The sequence below is a fragment of the Typopeltis vanoorti genome, chromosome 7 (genome assembly GCF_054136105.1).
Source record: "Typopeltis vanoorti isolate ZY-2024b chromosome 7, IOZ_Tvanoo_1.0, whole genome shotgun sequence".
Taxonomy (NCBI): Eukaryota; Metazoa; Arthropoda; class Arachnida; order Uropygi; family Thelyphonidae; genus Typopeltis; species Typopeltis vanoorti.
Window position 1 is genome coordinate 133,062,435 of NC_143555.1, and position 14,396 is coordinate 133,076,830.

The window sequence follows — 14,396 nt, forward strand, 5'->3', positions numbered from 1 at the left end:
GCTAGTTGAATGAGTGGTTTGAAATTGGCATGGAGGTTATATTTGGGAAGAACTTTATATAAAAATCACATACAGGAAGGTATTTACGTGAGCAATCACACCAGCATGGCATCCTCAAAGCCAGGGTTATTTGTTTAAATGGCACAGGCCTTGAAACTGAACTTTGATACCTTCACAACACTTTTTTTTTTTTTAGCCAAAGGCTACAACCCCTATAAAATCAACCAAATACTGCATACTCCCTATCCTTACATCACAGCACAGCTGACAAGATAAAGATCTCCAAAAGTATTATCTCCATGCCCCTTTCAAACTCATTCAGCTAGGTGTTTTCATCTGTTCTACTAAAGATCATCATCTTGCACATCCTTGAGTGTATAAAAGTTCTTTGTACCTGCAGTTTAGCCTACTTTGCATAGACTGGTAGATCTATTAACATCTGCCTTGAACACATAAATTGCATTAGCAATCACCTGTATGACAAGTTGGGTATGGAAGACCATGCTCTGACTCTTCCATCAGATTCAGTGGAAGAAGATATCTGTATCACATAGTAATTCTTGTAGACAGGCTTTCCTAGACACACTAGTCACCTGCCAGCCTGATGGAACCTTAGTTTTTTCAGTTTATAGAAAATCTACCCATAACAGGCAAATACATTCACCAACAATCCCCCTCACCTCATAAAAATATGGAATTAAGACACTATACAACAGGACTAAACTCTTCTTCTTCTGCAGCTTCTCCCACTTAAGTGGGGTCACTGTTTGTTATGAGTCTCCTCCACACCTTCCTGTCTTTGGCTGTCACCACATCCAAGTTCTTCATCTTAAAGTCCTCTTCTACCAGCTCCCTCCATCTCTTCTTTGGCCGCCCACGCTTCCGCCTTCCTTGCACATCCATCTGCATGACCCTTCTTCCCACATATTCGTCCTCCCTCCTCATCACATGACCAAACCATCTCAACCTTGCCTCCTGTATTTTCGCTCCTAAGTTCGTAACTTTCACTGTTCCCCTGACATGGTCATTTCTCAGATGATCCTTTCTGGTCACACTGCACATCCACCTAAGCATTCTCATCTCTGCTACTTCCATCCTGCTAATGTTATTTTTCCTCAGGGCCACAGTTTCCATAGCATATGTCATAGCTGGCCTCACTATTGTCCTATAAATTTTGCCTTTCAGATTGATCGGCACCCTCTTATCACATAATACTCCAGCCATCTCCCCCCAGTTCCTCCAACCTGCTTGTATCCTGCATCCCACTTCCTTCTCACCTTCTCCATCTTCTTCCACTGTCGAACCTAAGTATCTAAAGTCTCTCACCTTCCTGATGACATTTCCTTCCAGCTCCAGGTCTGTCTCCTGGCCACCGCCCACTGCGCAACACATATACTCTGTCTTACTTCTGCTCAGTCTCATACCTCTCTCTTCCAGTACTTTTCTCCATCTTTCCAGTTTAGTTTCCGCTTCTCTTGAATCTACACACAGCAAGATGTCATCTGCATACAACATTGTCCAAGGTGCATCTTCTCTCACCTCCTCTGTTACCACCTCCATCACAATATTAAACAGAAACAGACTTAATGCTGACCCTTGATGCAAGCCAACTGTTACTTGAAAACTTTCTGTCTGTCCCAAACAGGTCCGAACACTTGTCTTCACATTTCTGTACATTTCCTGCACCAACCTGACATATTTCTCCGGCACCTTCTTCTCCCTCAGACACCTCCAGACTTCTTGCCTTGGCACTCTATCGTATGCTTTCTCCAGATCAATAAATACCAGATGTAGCTCCCTTTGTTTCTCTCGATATTTTTCCATCATCTGTCGTAACCCAAAGATAGCATCTGTTGTTGATCTACCAGGCATGAAGCCAAATTGTTCCTTTGCAATCTCCACCTCCTCCCTCAATCTACCATCAAGAACCCTTTCTAGGATCTTCATTGTGTGGGACATCAACTTTATTCCTCTGTAATTTTTACAGTCTTGTGCATCCCCTTTACCCTTGTAGATGGGAACAAGAGTACTCTCCCTCCATTCCTCGGGTATATTTTCCTGTTGGCAAACTTTCATGAACAGGTCCCACAGCAGGTCAATTCCCTCTTCCCCCAGTGCCTTCCATGCCTCCATTGGAATTCTGTCGGGGCCCACCGCTTTTCTATTCCTCATCCTCTTCATGGCCTCTGTCACTTCCATTCTACTGATGTTCTGCACCATTCCCTCAGAAGGCTGCCCATCTCCTCTGTGAGTCCTTGCATTTTCCTCATTCAGAAGTCCCTCAAAGTATATTTTCCATCTGTTTCTTATGTCCACATCCCTCCATAATACTCTTCCTTCAGCATCTTTGATCTGCCTCACATGTAAGGTGTCCTTAGCTGCTTTATTTCTACATTTCGCTAGTTGGTAAATTTTTCTCTGTCCTTCCTTTGTTTCTAATTGATCATACAGATCTTGATATGCCATGGCCTTCGCCTGTGCCACAACTCTCTTGGCTTCTTGCTTTCTCTCTCTGTACACCTCTCTGTCCTCTTCCACTCTTGACTCATCCCACTTCTGCTTTGCCTTCCTCTTAGCTGTCACTGCCACTTGTACATCATTATTCCACCACCAACCCTCCTTCTGCTCTCTAATCTTTCCAGATGTCTCACCAAGCACCTCGATTGCACAGCTCAGGATTACTTTTGAATTATGTTTCCACCAATCTTGTACACTTTCCAGTCCATCTGAAATCCTCTCTAACACTCTCTCCCTAAAACGATTCCTCACACTCTCTTCTTTTAAGCGAAACCACTTAATTGTCTTCATCCCATGGCAACCAGAAGTTCTTATCTTCGATCTTAATTTAAAGTCTGCACACAGCAGTCGGTGTTGTTGTGCTACTTGATCTGTTGGAATTACCTTACAATTTGTCACAACCTTAAGATGTTTTCTTCTAGTCAAAATGTAGTCAATTTGTGAGCTGTTGTTACCACTTCTAAATGTTATCAAATGTTCTTCCCTCTTGAAGAAAAACGAGTTCACAATTGCCAGATCAAACGCTACTGCAAAGTCCACAACCCTCTCTCCTTCCTGGTTCATCATTCCCACTCCGTGGCCACCATGCACCCTTTCACAGTCTCTATTCTGTCTTCCTATGTGCCCGTTCAAGTCTCCTCTGACAATCACCATCTCATTTTCTTCCAATTCCCTCATTTCTTCATCTAACACGTTCCAGAACTCATCTTTTTCCTCTGCTGTACAACCAACTTGCAGGGCATATACACATAATACGACCACCCGCTCTTCTCCAAGACCCAATTTCATTCACATGATCCTGTCATTCCTTCTACCCACGTCCAGTACTTCACCCTTCATTCTGCCACACACCACAATTCTTACACCATTTCTTCAGGACTAAACTAATCTGTTCAAATGACAATGCCCTAACCATGGAACTAAATTGCATTCCTAACACTTTCTCAGCCAATGGCTACCTCCCTCCCCTTTCACAACAAAGATTACTCTAAATCCATCACCATTCCCTACATCCGGGGAACCTCAGAAAAAATTCCCAAAATCCTAAAAAAACATGACTTGACCTCTTGTTACAGACCATATAGAAAATTGCCATCCCTTCTCCACCTCCACTAAAGACCAACCACTTCCCCTAGACCTATCTGATGTATACCAGGTCCCTTGCAGCTACTTTGGCCAAAGGGCAGGACAGCAAATATCAGAATTTCAGAACACAAGGACTACATCCGTTTTCACCAGTACAGCCACTCTGGGCTAGCAGACCATGCTCTGGATACATGCCACAGAATACGGTGAAAGAAAGCCCCAATAAAACACCGTAGCAAGTTCAAATTTGAAAGACTATTCATGGAATCAGCCTCAGCCCTAAGAAACATGCCAAACCTCAACAAATTTGGATATGCGAGACTGCCCCAAATTTGGGAGATGTACATCAGGAGAACTTCAGCTCAATGGCCAAGAATATCTAATATAGTCCGCTAGGGGGAACCATCAGGACCTTAGGAAAATAGTAGCTTCTTCATTTGCTGTTTGTAGTGCCTGCGTGTGTTTATCTTAAGTTTCCATGAAGATGGCAGTGACATTGCTGAAATATTGGAAATATATATTAAAGTTTAATTTAATTTTTATTCTAGTATACGTTGTGAATTCCTTAAGTTATTTAGTAATCATATATCACATAGAAATAACTATAGGTCTGAGAGACTGTGGCATCAGCTATAAAGCATTTCTATAACCTCAAGTATGGCTGCATGAACGATTGTTATTTATATGGGCACTCCATGGAGTCAAAAGACTCATCATGGGAGACCCATACTATTCATTAACACCCCAACCGACCATGACATCTATAGATGTCTAGCAAATCTGGATATGATTCTGTAACATCCTTTGAATAATATGGATAAGAAGTGCAATTTGGCCTCACTATATTTCATCCACCTTGACCAGTAGGGAGATTAACACAACAATACGTATCATACATCTTAAACCTATTCTGTAGATGGTGTTGATGGAGATGATCGGTAGTAGCGGAGACAGTTATTGTATAGTAGGTGTCCTCCTGCGATGAGTCTTTGGACTCCTTGGAGATGTCACGAATAATAATAATATTCACTGTTAGGGTGCCCACAACAGTGAATCTGGCAATCCATTCCACTCATTCACCACTCTCTAAGAAATGAACCTAATCTGCACACCCTTACTAACTACATAAGCAGCTTCCAAGTGTGACTCCATTGTTTTCTTCCTATATTCCTCATGTATTGAAAAATTTCTTCTGTCAATTTTATAGTGTCAGTAACTTCTAAGTTTTTATCATATCCCCAATCCTCTGTGAGCTAAACTCTGCAATCCACAGACCCTCAATCTATCCTCACAGGGAGCATTCCACCGACTTATCACCAGCTTGGTCACTCATCTCTGAATTCTCTCCACGACCTCCTGATTCTCAAGAAATGAATGAACAAATCTGTGCACAGTAGTCAACATGGCTAAATCATAGCCTTATAAAGAGGGATAATAACCTCCCTATCTTTATTTGTTAGTGTGATCTTCAGCATCAAAGTAATTCTCTTGAGCTATTTTGTCAACTCTTACAATATGTCTTCTGAATTTTAAATCTCTATCCATCATACCCCCCCCCCCCCCAGATCCCTAGCCTCATCAATTTCTTGTAAACTAGTACCATCAATATGATACAAGTATCATTTTCATCCCAAAGTGCATTACCTTTTACAATATTGAATCGACAACCATTGTCCTTTGCCCACGCTGCCAATTTATATTTAAATCATCTTGTAAGATACTTACGTTACCTGTATCGACTATTGCCCTTCTAGTTTTGCATCATTGGCAAATAACTGAATGTCCCCCTTAAAATCTTTTTACTATATGATTAATAAACAAAGAGTAGTGGTCCTAGTAGATTGTACCAAGAATCTGCAAACTGTCATTCTGACTTCTCCAGATTAACTTGTAGTTATCTGGAATATTGTTAGGATGTGTTATTCTTTTCAGTTACAATTTGATTGGTTCTATAACTATTTAGTTCAGTGCTGTGCACTGCCATAGGTGTAATCTACCTGCGATGATGCTACCATAGTAAACCAGTGAAATATTACTACATTCAATGAAGTATATTTCATACCCCCCCCCCCCCACCCGTTTGGTATTGTTGAAAGGAAGTGTGCTTTGCATTATAAGTTGCTAAGGAAATTGAAGTGAAGACTTCAGTGTTTATATACAAGAATCTAACCATGCAAACATGTATATAAACATAAAATGTTTGTATGTTGCCTTGGAATAAAAAACATAATTTCCTGGCAAGTATAATGCACTTTCTAACCCAGCGCTTCCCAAACTGTGGGCCGCGGCCCCCTTGGGGGCCATAGGTTTTGTTCAGGGGGCCGTGAAATAATGAAAACAAATTTAAAATGTTTTAAGACTAAGATTTTTTTTATTTTAATGGAAAAATTCGCACATTGGTGTTGGTTCACAAACTTTGCTTCCTGCATATTTCGGCGCTTAATGAATATTAGTAAATATTGTTTATCCCAAAGCAGTGGTTAATTGTATTTACTTTGAATGCTCTCCAGGGAAGCTTCAAATCTCCCTGTCCCTTTCATCACGCGTTCTCGTAATCAGGGACTGTTGATGTTGACTTTATATGCATATCAAAACTCGTTTTATATTATCAGTCATCTGAGCTAGTTTTCTGTTACCAATAAAAGTTTCGCATATACTTCACACATGAAAAAAAGCTTAAACAAGTTCATGTGGGGAGACAGTAACTTGCTTCCAGTGGTAAACAACACCCCTCCCTAACAACCACTATACTGCAGAGGCAATAAAAACAAGTACTTTTATTATGCCAGTGAATAAGGTATGAGGAGTCTGTGTAATGTATTTCTCAACAAATAGTGCAATTACAGACAACTGGGATAAAAACACTAATTAATGAATCACATTTCCCCTCATACAGAAACTATGCTGTATAGACTGAAACAAAACCATATGTTGCATGGGCAAACACAGTATCTAAAAACTATTGCTATTAATTAGATGTGTGCGAGTTCGATTTCCCAAGACAATAAAATTCAACCGAACGTGTTAAAATTCGTAAAAGTGTTAAAACTAAGTAATATATATATAATGAATGTTATGGCAGTTTTACATATGGAATTCGGTTGAAGAGAGTTAGCATTTCAACTCAGTTGTCAGCTATGCTTTTATCTTTCGGTTGCGTGATCTTTTGTTAATACCGCACCAATCATATGCACGTTTTAATAACCTGCCTTTGCCGTCTGTTTCGCGTTAGGCTTAATTACCGTAAAGGGAGAAAAGTCACAAAAGAGAAAAATGTTCCTGGTCTGGGAATTCCCTTATTCAGGTAATATTCACTAATTTCCTGTTATCAGTCTGTGGTGTATTGGTAAGTGGTGATATTATTTGACTTATTCTACGTTAAAAAAATTAACCGTAAGATGGAGAAGTGGCTGATAAAAAAAATAAGAAAAAAATTCCTGCGAACAATCAGAAGCAGAAATAGACTAAAAAAAAAAAGACTATTTCATATTTTACCAGAACAGCCCGCATCGTCTTCAGAACCAAACGGTAGGAGGCAAAAAATAATACATTCATTTGATTTTTGCAATATTCGCTGTGTATGTTTTATATTGAATATAAATACAATAAATATTATAATAATATATCTCTCTATTATGATTTTTTTTTTTGAGGGGGGCCCTGACATCCAGAAGTTTGGGAAGCACTGTTCTAACCAAGTAAAAAAAAAAAAAACTTTCAACAACTATCTCTGATCCAGAGTATTTTAATAATGTGGTACACTTTTTTGCCACTTGTATATGAGAAATATGACCTGCATTAATTTAGCCTTGGTATCTTCCTGGATCTGGCTCTCACTGATAAACCTCAAAGGTCAAAACTGATCTGGGTAGTGATCCCTTTTAATGCTATGCATTATGCACTTCTGAAAGGCAGTGTGCTTTGCTTTATGGGATTGATGTGAAGTCATTAGCCTCTATACATATACACACACAAGTAGCCTGGACATGAAGATACTTCACAAGCAAACTTTGTTTGCTTACACTTGGATAAAAGAATAGCAATATAATTTCTTGGCAAGCATAATTTGCTTTCTAACCAAGTGCAAAAACTCAACAACAGAGACCAAATATCAAACTTTTTCAGGCCTTCAATAAACAGAGCAGTGGTCTCACACCATACAATAACCATTTGCCATCTAAATTTAGACAATCACAAACATGCCTGCAGTGGGATGTGAACCTACAACCTGTCAGAGAGCAGATACGCTAATCACTTGGCCAACTTGATCAGAGTGGAAACAGACATGAGTGCTTTCAATTAAGGGAGTGAACAGGTAGCATCAGTGGAAGAATCATATTAAAAAAGATTTTGGCATTGTTATCATTCAGGCATGTGTGAGCAACAACCTTTGGTGTTATGGTCATTTAAACAATGGAAAAAAAAGGATAGCAAAAACAAGTTTTTTGCCAGAATGGTGGGGAAAAAACCCACAGGAAGACAAACATCTAGGTTGATTGATATATTAATAAGTGGCTTAGAAGACTAAATATAAAATTGACAGTATTGGTGTTCTGACACAAAAGATTAATTTTGAGGAAAATTGTGGATAGGAAGTTGGTAATGATGTAAACTTTTCATGTAGTACTATTATATCAATTGAGAGTATGAATCAGAAATTCGATTATGACCCTTGGTAAATGCTTTTAAAACTATGCTTCATTTTGCTCACGGTTTTTTTTTTTTTTTTTTATATATATATATATATATTATTTTGTACTCCTTGGGCATATACCCAAGAAAATCAATACCTGAAATAAGTTAGTTGTATCTATATAGTTTATTTCCTAAAAAAATTAGAAGCATGTCTAACCATCTAACCAGCGTATAAGCCTATCTACAAGAATTAGTTGTACCTAGTAAATGATTTAATTCTGATTATTAAAAGGGATTTTGGAAGAAGTTCAGTGGATACAATGCAAAAGTTAGGGTTACCCTGAAAATTGATCATATAATGCAAAGAATGCTGACGTACAAATAAGGAGTGACAGTTCTACCATATAAAGCATTAATTAAGGCTCATCTGGCTATACTGGTGAGAGTGCTGAGGCTAATAAAGATTGTGTCAGGACTGGAATATTCAGTATGAGGAAATGTGGTCTTCAGAGCTTGGAAGATAGGAGGGGTGATACAATTGAGACGTATAATTTGGCGAGAGGAGCCTATCAAATGGATACAGGGGAATTATTGCATACGTTCATATATGCAAGGAAGTGAAAAAGAGATTTTTTGCTTGGAAGGTGATGAATGAGTGGAATCCATTGCTGGAATGGGTGATGAATGCTCTAACATGATGTATTCAGAGCAAGGTGTGGTAGTTATTGTGGTCTGAGTGTTCAACCTCTTGTGAACTCCATGGAGGCTTGGTCAACTTGGTTCTTATTAAAATGGGATTTGGAAGTTCAGGAGATACAATGCAAAAGTTAGGGTTACCCAGAAAATTGATCATATAATGAAAGAATGTTGACATGTACAAATAAGGAGTGACAGTTCTACTATATAAAGCATTAATTAGGCCTCATTAATTAATAACTTAGTGCGAAACTAGTCAGTTTCGCACTAAGTTTTATCTAGTGTGATTTATAATTTAAAAGCTAGTTTTGTTTTTATGCCTATTATGTTTTAAAGTTGTGGACTACTTTAAAATAAATACCGTATATATCTCCATATAAGAAGACTCAAATACTACACCCCTCGAAATCATAGGTTGTATTATACAGTAAGTATAAAAACGGAAACTTAATTTCTTGGATGAACATTTAGGTAGTTACAATATGTAGTTATATGAGAAAATAGGCAGTATTTATAAACAAATCAGATTAATTTTTTGTTACATAAATTTAAAATATTACAATAGATGTAAGTCTTAAAAAAACAAATAATTATTAACCTCAATTTTCATGTTAATTTTCTTTATCTGCTGAAAATAGTTCTTCAGATTCATTATTTAAATGATCGTCATATGGATCCCAGTTCAAATCCAGTGAATTGATTTCGTTTTAATCATTATCAGTGTCCCACAACAAATTATCTTCCATATCATCCATAAGATTAAAGATACCACACTTTTTAAATGATTTCATTAGTCTCTACTTTTACTTTAATCCATGCTTTGATCACAAAATTGCACAACATATCAAGTGATGCAGCATGCATAAATCCACTGTTTGTAAATGTTTTTCACCAGTCAACATCCAATTATTCCACTCTTCTCACATGTGATCTTTAAATGGTTTGTTCAAGCAGACATATAGTGGTTGCAATATAGAAGTTAAATCACCTGGTATAACACCAATTTTTGTGTTATTTTTTTCTAGAAGACTTAATATTCTCAGTTAAATCCACCGTTTGCCTACGAAATAATGTGTTGCATACATTATTTATCCATAATTTCACACCATTTTCATGAAAATGTACAAAAACACCTGAAGGAAATTTTATCTTAGGTTTAGTTTTATGTTTGACGATGATCATTGGTTTTAACTTGGTTCCATCAGCCAAACATGATGACACAACCGTAAACCTTGTTTTTTCATGACCTGTACTTCGAACTAGCACACTCTTACTACCTTTAGACCCCAGTTTTATTGCTTATCATATCAAAGTTCATAGGAGTTTCATCCATATTTCCAATATATTTGACAATAGAAATTTATGTTCTTGTCTCAACTGAATAATAAATTTATGGAAACTGGTAAGTTTGTGGTCAAGGTCTGCTGGTAGTTTTTGAGCGATTTTCGTTTTTTTGTCGTATTACCAGATTTTGTCTGTTCATAAAATGATTACACCATCCTAAGTAGCTTGAAATTCTATACTTTCATCCAGATTCAATCTTGACCATTTTAGTGCATATGATCTAATCATATTTCTTGTAACAACCATTTTGCCTTTGTTCAAACATCCATTCTGCAACATGATTTTCTAGTTGCGGCCATCAGGTGATCTCTGTTCTCATCGCACATTTTTTCTTTGGCAATTTTTTTGAAATATCTTCTTTCTTCCTCCATTCTCTTACTATCTTCTCAGTTATGTCAAACTTTCTTGCAGCAGCACAGTTATTAGTTTGCTTTGCCATTTCAATTAAATCGAGCTTCATACTTTCTTCGTTTTGTTGCTGGTTCCATGATTTTAAATAATTTTAATAATCCTAAAATTTAAAAAAAAAATGCAAAATTAATAATTAAAATTGGGGATAATCACTTAATCATGATAATTTGCATAAATACTAAATCTATGCTATGCAAAAAAATAACGGATATAGCAACAATACCTAACGTTGCATTAATACAAGACAGAAGAAATTGGGGGATCGTCTTATACAACTGACATGTTTAAAATCTAAAAATAGCCTAAAATTCAGGCCTCGTCTCATGTGCCAGTTGTCCTATACAGTATTTTAAATAAATAAATACTAATTTCTTGTATATGTAAAACATAAGATTTGTAAAAATTTTGAGAATATAGTAAGCATTTTCAATAACTTAGGATATGTGATATGAAAAAGTTGTGAAATGCAGGTTTAGAGAATTAGTCATTGTAACTGATCTTTAGCCCCTTGATTTAGGGATTTTTAAGGGATGAGGATGATTGGCAAACATTTTAATATTTGTTTACTACATAATTTGGTAAAGTAATTCTGAGCTATGTGTTACAACATAGATCGAGCAAATTACAATGGCAAAAATTATAAGTGGTTGATTAAAAGCATTTCATGAAAGCAAATTAAATCAGCTTAACATGCAATATATTAAAGAGACAATTTGGCTGTGGTGGCTGATTGTCAGTAAAAGGTGTGTGTGTGAGAAAGAGAAAGCACATTTTGCAAGGAGTGGGCGACCTAACTGCTCAAACAGTGCTATCATATTTTAGCATCATAGCCAATTTCTATTAAAGTAATTTTAAAATATGAAGAACCTTAAATTGTTGAAGATATTGATGGATGGCATTCTAGAACTAGACAATAAAATAACATAAACATAAAAAAGAGACTAAAGGAGAATTTGCTTTGAAGTAGAGAATGATATAAAATTAAGAAAGATGTCTAAATTATTTCCCCAATTTAGTCTTTTATTCTATTCCTGTATAATTGGTTTTTAATATTTTTTGGAAGCATAACGTGGATCTACATAAAGCCATGGGGATTTCCAAAACCAGATCTGGTGGAAACAGGTTGGTTAATCCTTATTTCCATAGTGTCCTATGTCTGTATATTACCTGTGTTCTTCTGGCTGGTTTGCCTGTTTTTGCAGGATGTAAAACCAGACTTTCCAGAAGAAAAACATGCACCTCTATATGGAACTGACCAACTAACCTTTTGCTAAGGGTTCTTTGCATACTAGACAGGATTCAAACCCTGTTTTGAATCAGGTCTTTCCAACCAAAGAGCATTATTGAAATCAACCGAGCTATGGGAGGCCAATTAGTAATAAGCAGCTAACAGACAATAGACATCTTACAAGAAGCAATACTATTTCAGAGTATATCACCATGTCCAATCTTTATATTTTTTTTAATTTTATGGTAATAGCATTAGAATAATGGGAAAAATCCTTAAATAATAGGACTGACCATATTAACACCTAACAATCCAACACCACATAGGAAGTATAGTGACTCAGCATAAGCAATATTCTTAAAGCTATAACAATTAATGTGTGATTTGACAAAAATGTTTTATAGTGTGTCACCTAAATAATCCATAACAGTATCTTTTTGCTTTAAGGAGTAAAATTTTTTCTATTGAATTGCAATAAAAAAAAAAAAAAAAAAAGCCAGAATAAAAATGGAGATATCCGAAGTCTTCTTCTTCAATAACTTTAATAATAACTTTAATGGACAAAACCACAACAACATCTGAACATACATACTATCATAGCATGGACCAAAGTTAACAATGTATTTGCATATTTATGCAATGTTAACATTGCAATTATCAGAAACAGGTAAATATCGCTGGGTTCAAGACAAAGGCATAATTGTTGGCATTTGAGTGTAAAATGCCACTCAAATGCCAACAATTATAACAAACGCCTGTACAGCATGTTTGTTGTGCAGTAATTAAGGTGTACACTGACTGGTTAAATGGACGAAACCACAGGAGCATGGAAAGGTGAATATTCATGGTGAGCAAAGGGTGCAGCATCTCACATGGGCTAATTTCAAATAATGTTGCAATACAGCAATATCTCAGCAACGATGATTTCTCACATATGGGACAAAAGAAGAATAGTATGGTCTGATGAGTTGCTGTTCCTGCTGCAACATTCAAGTATATCATGCAAACAATGTTCATTAATGCCTCCACTAAGGGCATAGTTTCTGTTATTCAAGGTATCATGATATGGAGTAAAATATATTCAATACCCTGATACCTGGTCAGAATTAGGCCTTCTTTTGTGGGTTGTCCCACCTCATCCAATGCATGGTGTAAAGAATTTCGAGGAACATATGGATATCACCCACCTTAAATGACAGGCAAATTCATTGCACATTAACTGAATCCAATAGGATGTTTGGGAATGTGCTATGGAATACCTTGCAGAAATAATAGAAAATCAGTGCCATGGATGGTACAGGCTGGCTTCCATATGAAACAGGTGGTCATAAGTCAGTGCACATTGTTTCATCAGTACCTAATCTCTCCCCCTCTAAAAAAAAATAATAATAATAGAAGTGATGATTAATGTCAAAGAGTGTTTTCCCACACAGTCTCATTGTTACCAGTTAGATTTCATCAGTACCTAATCTCTCCCCCTCTAAAAAAAAAAAAAAATAATAGACGTGATGATTAATGTCAAAGAGTGTTTTCCCACACAGTCTCATTGTTCCCAGTTAGATGTTTTATCCATGCATGTTTCAAACACGGCCTTCATACATATTTCTGATATCATTATGAATAACATTACACAGGATGGTTTAACAAAAAAATAGCAATAATCTCTTGCATGAGACAACTGGATCATAAAGTTATTCTGCAATTGCATTCATGATAAAATACATCATTAACAAACTTCAATACAAAAACACTACTTCCTTACCATGTTATCTCAGTTTATGTTTATATTTGCTACATATTAATCAGAGAGAATAAGTAAAGATCCACTTAGCTGAGGTGGAACTGCAGAAATGGAAATATTTTAATATCCCCCTCCCACACACTGCATATGGATCAAAACTAGATAACTGGAAGGAGACATGCAGATTATAAGGAATGTGGAGAACTCCAAATTCTAACCCTATGTTTCTCATCTTCCCATTGCACAGCATGTTATCAGGTATTATCTGCTTGGATACTTAAGGTGAGCTAGCAATTTATGATTTGACCCACACAAAATACAGTTTGTTCAGCTTAGTCTTACCTGTGTAAGACTAAGCTGAACATATTGTATTCAATATGATCAAATTTCATGCCAGCTGGAATGTCACCTCCTTACCAACAATGTGGATGAAATAGTGACAACAAATTGCACTTCTTATCCATGTTATTCGATGGGTTTTACAGCTTCGTATCCAGATTTAACTGGACGTCGTGGCGGTTGGGGGGGGGTTAAACAAGCCCCGAGCTGTGTTTATCAGAGAATCAAGGCAAACCAAAATGTCTGGTACAAACTCAAAGGAATTGATGGTTACATTTTGGTAGCATTAAAGCTCTCCAGGTTTTAATTCTCAAACCCCCACGTCTTGAGAATAACTTTAGTTGTGATCCATCTGCAGTGAATGATTACAGAGCAAGCTGGTGATCTGCTTACAAAGGG